Genomic DNA, 13,859 nt, shown 5'->3' on the forward strand with positions numbered 1-13,859 from the left:
TGATTTCCTTAATTGTATCTCCAGTTATTGGCTTAGTTGTTCCTGTGTATTGCACAAGCAGTTGTTGGCTTAGTTGTCTGCAGCTGCTTTGCATTATTGTATCTGCAGCTATTGGCTTAGTTGTTCCTGTGAATTGAACTTGTAGCTGTTGGCTTAGTTGCCTGCAGCTGATTTGCTTAATTGTATCTCCAGTTATTGGCTTAGTTGTTCCTGTGTATTGCACAAGCAGTTGTTGGCTTAGTTGTCTGCAGCTGCTTTGCTTTATTGTTTCTGCAGCTATTGGCTTAGATGTTCCTGTGTATTGAACTTGTAGCTGTTGGCTTAGTTGTCTGCAGCTGATTTGCTTAATTGTATCTCCGGCTATTGGCTTAGTTGTTCCTGTGTATTGCACAAGCAGTTGTTGGCATAGTTGTCTGCTGCTGCTTTGCATTATTGTATCTGCAGCTATTGGCTTAATTGTTCCTGTGTATTGAACTTGTAGCTGTTGGCTTAGTTGTCTGCAGCTGATTTGCTTAATTGTATCTCCAGTTATTGGCTTAGTTGTTCCTGTGTATTGCACAAGCAGTTGTTGGCTTAGTTGTCTGCAGCTGCTTTGCTTTATTGTATATGCAGCTATTGGCTTAGCTGTTCCTTTGTATTGCATTTGTAGCTGTTGGCCTTGTTGTCTGGAGCTGCTTTGCTTTATTGTATCTCCAGTTATTGGCTTAGTTGTTCCTGTGTATTGCACAAGCAGTTGTTGGCTTAGTTGTCTGCAGCTGCTTTGCTTTATTGTATATGCAGCTATTGGCTTAGCTGTTCCATTGTATTGCATTTGTAGCTGTTGGCCTAGTTGTCTGGAGCTGCTTTGCTTTATTGTATCTGCAGATATTGGCTTAGTCGTTCCTGTATATTGTACCCACAGCTGTTGTCTCAGTTATTGGCAGCTTTCCTTTATTGTATCTGAAGCTATTGGCTTAGTTGTTCCTGTGTATTGAACTTGTAGCTGTTGGCTTAGTTGTCTGCAGCTGATTTGCTTAATTGTATCTCCAGTTATTGGCTTAGTTGTTCCTGTGTATTGCACAAGCAGTTGTTGGCTTAGTTGTCTGCAGCTGCTTTGCATTATTGTATCTGCAGCTATTGGCTTTGTTGTTCCTGTGTATTGAACTTGTAGCTGTTGGCTTAGTTGTCTGCAGCTGATTTGCTTAATTGTATTTCCGGCTATTGGCTTAGTTGTTCCTGTGTATTGCACAAGCAGTTGTTGGCTTAGTTGTCTGCAGCTGCTTTGCATTATTGTATCTGCAACTATTGGCTTAGATGTTCCTGTGTATTGAACTTGTAGCTGTTGGCTTAGTTGTCTGCAGCTGATTTGCTTAATTGTATCTCCAGTTATTGGCTTAGTTGTTCCTGTGTATTGCACAAGCAGTTGTTGGCTTAGTTGTCTGCAGCTGCTTTGCATTATTGTATCTGCAGCTATTGGCTTAGTTGTTCCTGTGAATTGAACTTGTAGCTGTTGGCTTAGTTGTCTGCAGCTGATTTGCTTAATTGTATCTCCAGTTATGGGCTTAGTTGTTCCTGTGTATTGCACAAGCAGTTGTTGGCTTAGTTGTCTGCAGCTGCTTTGCTTTATTGTTTCTGCAGCTATTGGCTTAGATGTTCCTGTGTATTGAACTTGTAGCTGTTGGCTTAGTTGTCTGCAGCTGATTTGCTTAATTGTATCTCCGGCTATTGGCTTAGTTGTTCCTGTGTATTGCACAAGCAGTTGTTGGCATAGTTGTCTGCTGCTGCTTTGCATTATTGTATCTGCAGCTATTGGCTTAATTGTTCCTGTGTATTGAACTTGTAGCTGTTGGCTTAGTTGTCTGCAGCTGATTTGCTTAATTGTATCTCCAGTTATTGGCTTAGTTGTTCCTGTGTATTGCACAAGCAGTTGTTGGCTTAGTTGTCTGCAGCTGCTTTGCTTTATTGTATATGCAGCTATTGGCTTAGCTGTTCCTTTGTATTGCATTTGTAGCTGTTGGCCTAGTTGTCTGGAGCTGCTTTGCTTTATTGTATCTCCAGTTATTGGCTTAGTTGTTCCTGTGTATTGCACAAGCAGTTGTTGGCTTAGTTGTCTGCAGCTGCTTTGCTTTATTGTATATGCAGCTATTGGCTTAGCTGTTCCATTGTATTGCATTTGTAGCTGTTGGCCTAGTTGTCTGGAGCTGCTTTGCTTTATTGTATCTGCAGATATTGGCTTAGTCGTTCCTGTATATTGTACCCACAGCTGTTGTCTCAGTTATTGGCAGCTTTCCTTTATTGTATCTGAAGCTATTGGCTTAGTTGTTCCTGTGTATTGAACTTGTAGCTGTTGGCTTAGTTGTCTGCAGCTGATTTGCTTAATTGTATCTCCAGTTATTGGCTTAGTTGTTCCTGTGTATTGCACAAGCAGTTGTTGGCTTAGTTGTCTGCAGCTGCTTTGCATTATTGTATCTGCAGCTATTGGCTTTGTTGTTCCTGTGTATTGAACTTGTAGCTGTTGGCTTAGTTGTCTGCAGCTGATTTGCTTAATTGTATTTCCAGCTATTGGCTTAGTTGTTCCTGTGTATTGCACAAGCAGTTGTTAGCTTAGTTGTCTGCAGCTGCTTTGCATTATTGTATCTGCAACTATTGGCTTAGATGTTCCTGTGTATTGAACTTGTAGCTGTTGGCTTAGTTGTCTGCAGCTGATTTGCTTAATTGTATCTCCAGTTATTGGCTTAGTTGTTCCTGTGTATTGCACAAGCAGTTGTTGGCTTAGTTGTCTGCAGCTGCTTTGCATTATTGTATCTGCAGCTATTGGCTTAGTTGTTCCTGTGAATTGAACTTGTAGCTGTTGGCTTAGTTGTCTGCAGCTGATTTGCTTAATTGTATCTCCAGTTATGGGCTTAGTTGTTCATGTGTATTGCACAAGCAGTTGTTGGCTTAGTTGTCTGCAGCTGCTTTGCTTTATTGTTTCTGCAGCTATTGGCTTAGATGTTCCTGTGTATTGAACTTGTAGCTGTTGGCTTAGTTGTCTGCAGCTGATTTGCTTAATTGTATTTCCGGCTATTGGCTTAGTTGTTCCTGTGTATTGCAAAAGCAGTTGTTGGCATAGTTGTCTGCTGCTGCTTTGCATTATTGTATCTGCAGCTATTGGCTTAGTTGTTCCTGTGTATTGAACTTGTAGCTGTTGGCTTAGTTGTCTGCAGCTGATTTGCTTAATTGTATCTCCAGTTATTGGCTTAGTTGTTCCTGTGTATTGCACAAGCAGTTGTTGGCTTAGTTGTCTGCAGCTGCTTTGCTTTATTGTATATGCAGCTATTGGCTTAGCTGTTCCTTTGTATTGCATTTGTAGCTGTTGGCCTAGTTGTCTGGAGCTGCTTTGCTTTATTGTATCTCCAGTTATTGGCTTAGTTGTTCGTGTGTATTGCACAAGCAGTTGTTGGCTTAGTTGTCTGCAGCTGCTTTTTTTTTTATCACAGATCAGAAAATATAACTCATGTTTCCAAATGACGTCGTTTGGTGCCCAAATCGAAAATCCAGATCAATTTATGCATACTTTCAAAGTAAAAGGGCAAATTTATCATAGAGCAGGGTCCCTTCTACCATTCTCAGGCGAGAATCATAAATTTTTACAATTGTACTTCATCAGTGATAGAAATTCTATATTGAATGCACGTTGCGAAATTTCTCCCAACGTTGAAAGGACAATCGTTTCCCAATTGCAACATCTTTTCCACGAAAATAATAATTTAGTGCGTCTGTTCAAAACAGCCATCGATTTGATGCCTACTGATACGCATCAAATTGTTATTTCCGCTGACAAAACGCCTCCTGGCCAACATGTGCGTAGATACAATGCTCCAACTATCGACGAAGTGGCAATCGTTATGGTCGGTGATCAGTTTTTACCTCGAGATATTATTCTTCATAAGCGAAACGCTCAGTTGGTAAGAATTGCTGAAACTCATCGATGCTACGATGCCCTACAATATCCTATCATTTTTTGGGATGGAGCCGACGGCTATCACTTTAATATTAAATTGATGAATCCAGCCACTAACAAAGAAATGAATAAGAAATGCAGTGCAATGCATTATTATTACTATAGACTAATGATTCGGCAGGATGAAGACAATTATATTTTAAAATGCCGTCAATTGTTTCACCAATACGTCGCTGATATGTATGCAGAAATTGAATCAGAACTTTTGCTATATATCCGTCTGAATCAGACCAAGCTCCGCTCTGAACAATACATTCATTTGCGAGATGCAGTTGTAAATGACGGTAATACCACAAACGTTGGAAGTAACGATTTTACCTTCGTCATATGCTGGCAGTCCCCGTCATATGCATGAATATGCTCAAGATGCTATTGCGTATGTTCGTCTCTATGGTCGTCCAGATTTATTTATTATATTTACATGTAATCAATCTTGGGATGAGAACAGCAGCTTTTACTTCAAGGACAATCGGCGGGTCATAGACATGACATTACGGCCCGTGTCTTCCGGCAAAAGTTGAAATCACTGATAAACTACATAGTAAAACTTGAAGTGTTTGGGTCAGTGCGATGCTAGATGTACTCAGTGGAATGGCAAAACGAGGTTTGCCACACGCACATATACTAATCTGGCTACACTATAAAATTACTTCTAACGAAATTGATGATGTGATTTCCGCTGAAATACCTGATGAAAATGTCGATAAGGGGTTATATGATATTGTTGTAAAAAATATGATACATGTACACATTTCCCTGCGTTGCACTGAACGAAAATTCACCATGCATGGCCAAAGGAAGGTGCACAAAGCAATATCCTCGACTTTTAGTATCCAACACAATTACTGGCAATGATGGTTACCCACAATATAGAAGAAGATCTACTGAAGATGGCGGTAAAACAGCAATAATAAAGAAGCGTAACGGTACCACCATCGAAATAGATAACCAGTGGGTTGTTCCATATTCCCCATTATTATCAAAAACATTTAATGCACACATAAACGTTGAATACTGTAACTCCGTAAAGGAAGTCATATATATACTACGTATATATATATATATATATATATATATATATATATATATATATATATATATATATATATATATATATATATATATATATATATATATATATATATATATATATATATATAGATATATATATATATATATATATATATATATATATATATATATATATATATATATATATATATATATATATATATATATATATATACGCGCTTCGGCTGTCAGGTTTTCTTGGCTGTCCCATTGTCTGTGCATATAAATAGATTGTCAGGTTTACCGACTCTTGAACATGCAACATATAATTGTCCATGGGAAAAACAATCTGTATTCAGATCTATACCTCATTATTCTAATGATTGCCCTTGAGCTTTGTTGATGGTGATTGCTGATCGAACATTCCCTGTGTCCCTTTCGCGCCACCCAAACACCTAGTTGGTGGGGCGCTTCGCCCCCCCAAGCTCCCCCGCGCACGGAAGTCGTTACGCGCCATATTTGGTACGCGCCATTGTAGTTGTGTCCCTGTGTCCCACCTGTGAATATATATATATATTTATATATATATATATATATATATATATATATATATATATATATATATATATATATATATATATATATATATATATATATATATATATATATATATATATATATATGTTGCATGTAAATAGATTTTCAGGCTTACTGACTCTTGAACATGCAACATATAATTGTCCATGGGAAAAAGCATCCGTATTCAGATCTATACCTTATTATTCTATTGATGTTTCCCTGTGTCCCGGTCGTCATTTATATTCCCTGTGTCCCGGTCGTCATTTGTGTCCCGGTGTCCCAGTTTGTAATTTCTCTTTGAGTGTCCCGGTCGTCATTTATATTCCCTGTGTCCCGGTGTCCCGATCGTCATTTGTGTCCCGGTCTGTAATTCCTATTCGAACAATCCCTGTGTCCCGGTCGTCATTTATATATCCCCCTGTGCCCCCCGGCGTCCCCGTTGTAGTTGTGTCCCTGTGTTCCGGTCGTCATTTATATTCCCTGTGTCCCGGTCGTCATTTGTGTCCCGTTGTCCCGGTCTGTACATACATTCGTTTTTGAATTGGTACATGATGAAATAAATTTTTGTGTTTTTCCCCTTTTTTTCTTTTTAGTTTATTTTGCTTTTTACTTTTTTTTTAGTTATTTTTTTGTTTTTTCTTTTTAGTTTTTTTTGTAGTTTTTACCTTTTTAGTTTTTTTTTATTTTTATTTTCATTTTTTTTTAGTTTTGCTTTTCTCCTATATTTTTCAGTTTTTTCCTTTTTTTTCTTTTTCAGTTTTTTTAGCTTTTTTAATTTTTTTATTAGTTTTTAGTTTTTTTTCTTTTTAGTCTTTTTTTTGTAGTTTTTACCTTTTTCTTAGTTTTTTTTTTACTTATGTCCTGGTCGCCATTTGTATTCCCTGTGTCCCGGTCGTCATTTGTGTCCCGGTGCTCTGTTGATGGTGACTGCTAATCGAACATTCCTTGTGTCCCGGTCGCTTTCATCAACAAAGCTCAAGGGCAATCATTAGAATCACAGGGACACAACTACAATGGCGCGTAACGACTTACGCGCGCGGGGGGGGGGCTTGGGAGGGGGAGGGCGAAGCGCCCCCACCAACTAGGTGTTGGGGTGTTACTAGCTAGTATATATATACACACATATATATATATATATATATATATATATATATATATATATATATATATATATACTAGCTGTTGGGGTGGCGCTTCGCGCCACCCCAACACCTAGTTGGTGGGGGCGCTTCGCGCCCCCCCCAAGCCCCCCCGCGCGCGTAAGTCGTTACGCGCCATAATAGTTACGCGCCATTGTAGTTGTGTCCCTATGTCCCACCTGTGAATATAGATATATATATATATATATATATATATGGTTTTAACTACGTAAAACTTGCGAATATACAACATTCTTTGCTGTCCCATTGTCTTTGCATATAAATAGATTGTCAGGTTATCCCCCTGTTTCCCCCGGTGTCCCCGTTGTAGTTGTGTCCCTGTGTCCCGGTCGTCATTTATATTCCCTGTGTCCCGGGTCCCGGTCATCATTTGTATCCCGGTGTCCCGGTCTGTATATACATTCGTTTTTTAGTTTTGTTTTTCTCCTTTATTTTTTTCCTTTTTTTTTCTTTTTTAGCTTATTTAGATTTTTAGATTTTTTAGTTTTTTTTATTAGTTTTTAGTTTTTATTTCTTTTTAGTTTTTTTGTCCCGGTCGTCATTTATATCCCCCTGTTTCCCCCGGTGTCCCCGTTGTAGTTGTGTCCCTGTGTCCCGGTCGTTATTTATATTCCCTGTGTCCCGGTCGTCATTTGTATCCCGGTGTACCGGTCTGTATATACATTCGTTTTTTAGTTTTGTTTTTCTCCTTTATTTTTTTCCTTTTTTTTTCTTTTTTAGTTTATTTAGATTTTTAGATTTTTTAGTTTTTTTATTAGTTTTTAGTTTTTTTTTCTTTTTAGTTTTTTTGTAGTTTTTACCTTCTTTTTAGTTTTGTTAATTTTTTTTTTTACTTGTGTCCTGGTCGTCATTTATACTCCCTGTGTCCCGGTGCTTTGTTGATTGCTAATCGAACATTCCTTTTGTCCTGGTCGCTTTCTCTTTGAGTGTCGTCATTTATTTTTTTCTTTTTTAGTTCTTTTAGTTTTTACCTTTTTTAGTTTTTTTTTAGTTTTTAGTTTTTTTAGTTTTTTACCTTTTTTTAGTTTTTTTAGTTTTTTAGCTTTTTTATTTTTTTTATTAGTTTTTAGTTTTTTTGTAGTTTTTGCCTTTTTTTTTAGTTTTTTGTCCTGGTCGCTTTCTCTTTGAGTGTCGTCATTTATTAGTTTTTTCCTTTTTTTTTTTAGTTTTTTATTGGTTTTTACCTTTATTTTAGCTTATTTTTCAGTTTTTTCCTTTTTTTTAGTTTTTTTTTATTTTTTATTTTTTTTAGTTTTTTACCTTTTTTTAGTTTTTTTAGTTTTTTTAGTTTTTTAGCTTTTTTACTTTTTTTATTAGTTTTTAGTTTTTTTTTGTAGTTTTTGCCTTTTTTTTAGTTTTTTCAGTTTTTTTTTTAGTTTTTTATTGGTTTTTACCTTTATAGTTTTTTTAGTTTTTTAGCTTTTTTATTTTTTTTATTAGTTTTTAGTTTTTTTTGTAGTTTTTGCCTTTTTTTAGTTTTTTCAGTTTTGACGTCACCTAATCCAGTTTTTTCAGGTGACGTCACCTGACACATCCATCCACACATCCATCCACACATCCACAGACAGACAACTTATTTTTATATATATAGATAGTTTTTGTTCATTCCTATTTTTGTTTTATTTTGAATTAGATTATTTTCTATAATTAATTTTGTGTACATAGGGTTGAGTGTGTATTCACCCAAGTCTCTATTTAGGGATTTATTATTATTTAAGTTTCGTTTGATTTCGATTGCCTCACGGACAGTTTGTTTGATTCCTAGGTCATTGCTAATTAGAATTGTTTCGTCAAATAGAACATAATGGTTTGGATTTTCAAAAATATGACTACTTAAAGCTGAATCGAAAGATATAGAGTTATTTTTAGATTTTAACGCTTTTTCAATACTTTCTTTGTGTTGCTGTAATCTTGTTCCTAAATTTTGGTGGGTTCGACCAATGTAATAATTTCCACAACTACATGGTATTTGATACACCCCTCGTAGACGAGTAATTGGGGTTTTATCCTTACCAGAATTGACAAGATTCATTATACTTAAATTGCTTGTGAATACAACACGTAAATTGTTTTTTAAACAAACTTTTTTCATTTTTGAAGTAATTTTCGGAATATAAGGCAGGTAAATCGTGCTTGTGGGTTTATTAGAATCATTTACTGGTGTGGGATTTAAGGCTTTAGAAGAATGCATCTTTAATCTTTGAGCAATAACAGTATTTATGAGAGAAATTGGGTACCCGTTGCCAAAAAGTATGTCTGTAATAAAATTTAATTCTTTTTTAACATACGGCTCTGAACAGATATTAAGTACTCTATCCACAAGAGATATTACCACACCTCTTTTAACCTGTGGAGGATGGTTAGATTTGAAGTGAAGGTATCTATTATTATGCGTAGGTTTTCTGTAAACCGTAAAATCAAGTTTATTCACACTGCGTATTATCAATACATCTAAAAAAGGTATTTTTCCATCTCTTTCGGTCTCTAGAGTGAATTGCAGGTTTCTATCGTAAGTATTTAAATGTTCTAGAAAACCTTTAAGTTCACTTTCGCCATAATTCCAAACTGAAATTATGTCGTCCATGAAACGTCCCCAAAACACATGATTAAGAAAATACGAATCTAGGGCCCAATTTTCAGGATTTTCGACGAAAATATTTGCGAGTAGGCCTGATAGAGGTGCTCCCATAGGAAGGCCCCTTACCTGGTTGTAATATGAATCTCGAAACTGGAAGTGCATGGAATATTTGTTACATAATTTAACCAAATGCATGAGAACATCGATGTCTAGACCTATTGCTGACTCTTCGATTAGATGGTAATTGTTTTCCAGTTTATTTTGTAATAATTGTTCAGATTTTGAAACATCAATACTAGTATACATAGAAACTATGTCAAAGCTGCTTAATATGGAATTTTCAGAAATGTCTATTTGTTTCAATTTTTCTACAAGATCAACTGAATTTTTTATATAAGATTTTTGGGAGTGAAGCAATGGTTTAAATGCAGTGCATAACCATTTTCCAATGTTTGAGGCAGGTGATTTTGTGCTAGCTACAATGGGTCTTAGAGGAATGCCTTGTTTGTGCAATTTTGGTAATCCATAAAACTTTGAGCAAAAAACACCACGAGGGAGGAATTTATTGTACAACTGTTGAGTGATTCTGCCATTTTCTTTCAAAGTTTTTAATTCATTTATTACTTTTTGAGCAAATTGATCTGTCTGGTCATGGGTTGATTTAACATAAGTGGTTGTATCATTTAAATGTGACTGAATTTTACCATCATAATCAGTTTTATTCATAATTACTATGGAGTTGCTTTTATCGGCTTTAGTGATTATTATTGAGGAATCTTTACGGAGTTTATTCAAAACTTTTGTGTCATATGATTTTTCCATTGCATTATTGGGAGAATTAGGAAGTTTTAATGAGGTGTTGTAAAGAGTGTTAATTAAACAAGATCTAACTGTATCCGGGTTTGAAACAAGAGCACTACATTTGTGGAGAGAGGATTCTAAAGATGCTATCAAGTCTGCAACTGGAACTTGTTTCGGTAAAAACGAAAATTTTGGCCCTTGTTCTAGGACTTTTTCTTCAACATAGCTAAGCTTTTTAGATGAAATATTTACAATCGCAGGTCCAGGACTTATCTTAGGATTGTAAACTGGGTTGACCACTTGAGACTCATATTTCAACCTTGTAAACTTATTAGTGAGTCTCTCTTGTGACACACGGAAATAATGGTGGAATGAATTCCTTTCCATCCTAAGAATTTGCAAAAAATCATCAGTGGACAAGCTCTGTGATAGAAAATTTTCGAGTGATTTTCGTTCTGAGGAAATTCTATGTCTTCTGTGTTTTTTGTCCTTAATAATATGATTCAACGTTTTTAGCTGTAGTTTATGTGTGAACTGTGACTCTCGTAAAGTATTTAAGTGAAATTTATGCCTTAAGGATTTAGGAATAATTTTATTCCTTTTGCAGGATTCCAGAAACGTTTGTTGATTAATAATGTTCGCGTGTTTTTTCCCTAAACTAATAAAATGAAAAATATCTTTGGTCAAATGCTCCCCATAAGCGTGACGTAAATAATGACGAAGACCACACTGCCTTTCCATAATACAACAACAAAAGAGAGAATAATGAGGACTTTTTTCCCAAGACAGTGAACCAACAAAACCTATTTGAATATTTCGGCCCTATATCTAAGGGCCGTCTTCAGCAAAGGAAAAAATAAAAAACAATAAAACACTTACAATAAAAGTTCTCAGTTAAAAATCCATTTTTTATTTTAAAATAGCCTTGGCATCATTACTTCTTAACGAAAAGTTCAGCCAAGACTGTCTGATAAAAGCTAACATTATACAAGATAAAAAGGTTCATTCATTTCATTAACTGTATTTATTAAAAATTGGATTGATTTCTTATTGCGATATTTGCCTTCTCTGCAGCTAATCTGATAGTTCTTTTGATATTGGGCTTGTTTTTGTTCATTCCTATTTTTGTTTTATTTTGAATTAGATTATTTTCTATAATTAATTTTGTGTACATAGGGTTGAGTGTGTATTCACCCAAGTCTCTATTTAGGGATTTATTATTATTTAAGTTTCGTTTGATTTCGATTGCCTCACGGACAGTTTGTTTGATTCCTAGGTCATTGCTAATTAGAATTGTTTCGTCAAATAGAACATAATGGTTTGGATTTTCAAAAATATGACTACTTAAAGCTGAATCGAAAGATATAGAGTTATTTTTAGATTTTAACGCTTTTTCAATACTTTCTTTGTGTTGCTGTAATCTTGTTCCTAAATTTTGGTGGGTTCGACCAATGTAATAATTTCCACAACTACATGGTATTTGATACACCCCTCGTAGACGAGTAATTGGGGTTTTATCCTTACCAGAATTGACAAGATTCATTATACTTAAATTGCTTGTGAATACAACACGTAAATTGTTTTTTAAACAAACTTTTTTCATTTTTGAAGTAATTTTCGGAATATAAGGCAGGTAAATCGTGCTTGTGGGTTTATTAGAATCATTTACTGGTGTGGGATTTAAGGCTTTAGAAGAATGCATCTTTAATCTTTGAGCAATAACAGTATTTATGAGAGAAATTGGGTACCCGTTGCCAAAAAGTATGTCTGTAATAAAATTTAATTCTTTTTTAACATACGGCTCTGAACAGATATTAAGTACTCTATCCACAAGAGATATTACCACACCTCTTTTAACCTGTGGAGGATGGTTAGATTTGAAGTGAAGGTATCTATTATTATGCGTAGGTTTTCTGTAAACCGTAAAATCAAGTTTATTCACACTGCGTATTATCAATACATCTAAAAAAGGTATTTTTCCATCTCTTTCGGTCTCTAGAGTGAATTGCAGGTTTCTATCGTAAGTATTTAAATGTTCTAGAAAACCTTTAAGTTCACTTTCGCCATAATTCCAAACTGAAATTATGTCGTCCATGAAACGTCCCCAAAACACATGATTAAGAAAATACGAATCTAGGGCCCAATTTTCAAGATTTTCGACGAAAATATTTGCGAGTAGGCCTGATAGAGGTGCTCCCATAGGAAGGCCCCTTACCTGGTTGTAATATGAATCTCGAAACTGGAAGTGCATGGAATATTTGTTACATAATTTAACCAAATGCATGAGAACATCGATGTCTAGACCTATTGCTGACTCTTCGATTAGATGGTAATTGTTTTCCAGTTTATTTTGTAATAATTGTTCAGATTTTGAAACATCAATACTAGTATACATAGAAACTATGTCAAAGCTGCTTAATATGGAATTTTCAGAAATGTCTATTTGTTTCAATTTTTCTACAAGATCAACTGAATTTTTTATATAAGATTTTTGGGAGTGAAGCAATGGTTTAAATGCAGTGCATAACCATTTTCCAATGTTTGAGGCAGGTGATTTTGTGCTAGCTACAATGGGTCTTAGAGGAATGCCTTGTTTGTGCAATTTTGGTAATCCATAAAACTTTGAGCAAAAAACACCACGAGGGAGGAATTTATTGTACAACTGTGGAGTGATTCTGCCATTTTCTTTCAAAGTTTTTAATTCATTTATTACTTTTTGAGCAAATTGATCAGTCTGGTCATGGGTTGATTTAACATAAGTGGTTGTATCATTTAAATGTGACTGAATTTTACCATCATAATCAGTTTTATTCATAATTACTATGGAGTTGCTTTTATCGGCTTTAGTGATTATTATTGAGGAATCTTTACGGAGTTTATTCAAAACTTTTGTGTCATATGATTTTTCCATTGCATTATTGGGAGAATTAGGAAGTTTTAATGAGGTGTTGTAAAGAGTGTTAATTAAACAAGATCTAACTGTATCCGGGTTTGAAACAAGAGCACTACATTTGTGGAGAGAGGATTCTAAAGATGCTATCAAGTCTGCAACTGGAACTTGTTTCGGTAAAAACGAAAATTTTGGCCCTTGTTCTAGGACTTTTTCTTCAACATAGCTAAGCTTTTTAGATGAAATATTTACAATCGCAGGTCCAGGACTTATCTTAGGATTGTAAACTGGGTTGACCACTTGAGACTCATATTTCAACCTTGTAAACTTATTAGTGAGTCTCTCTTGTGACACACGGAAATAATGGTGGAATGAATTCCTTTCCATCCTAAGAATTTGCAAAAAATCATCAGTGGACAAGCTCTGTGATAGAAAATTTTCGAGTGATTTTCGTTCTGAGGAAATTCTATGTCTTCTGTGTTTTTTGTCCTTAATAATATGATTCAACGTTTTTAGCTGTAGTTTATGTGTGAACTGTGACTCTCGTAAAGTATTTAAGTGAAATTTATGCCTTAAGGATTTAGGAATAATTTTATTCCTTTTGCAGGATTCCAGAAACGTTTGTTGATTAATAATGTTCGCGTGTTTTTTCCCTAAACTAATAAAATGAAAAATATCTTTGGTCAAATGCTCCCCATAAGCGTGACGCAAATAATGACGAAGACCACACTGCCTTTCCATAATACAACAACAAAAGAGAGAATAATGAGGACTTTTTTCCCAAGACAGTGAACCAACAAAACCTATTTGAATATTTCGGCCCTATATCTAAGGGCCGTCTTCAGCAAAGGAAAAAAT

The sequence above is a fragment of the Artemia franciscana genome, chromosome 8 (genome assembly GCF_032884065.1).
Source record: "Artemia franciscana chromosome 8, ASM3288406v1, whole genome shotgun sequence".
NCBI classification, from domain to species: domain Eukaryota; kingdom Metazoa; phylum Arthropoda; class Branchiopoda; order Anostraca; family Artemiidae; genus Artemia; species Artemia franciscana.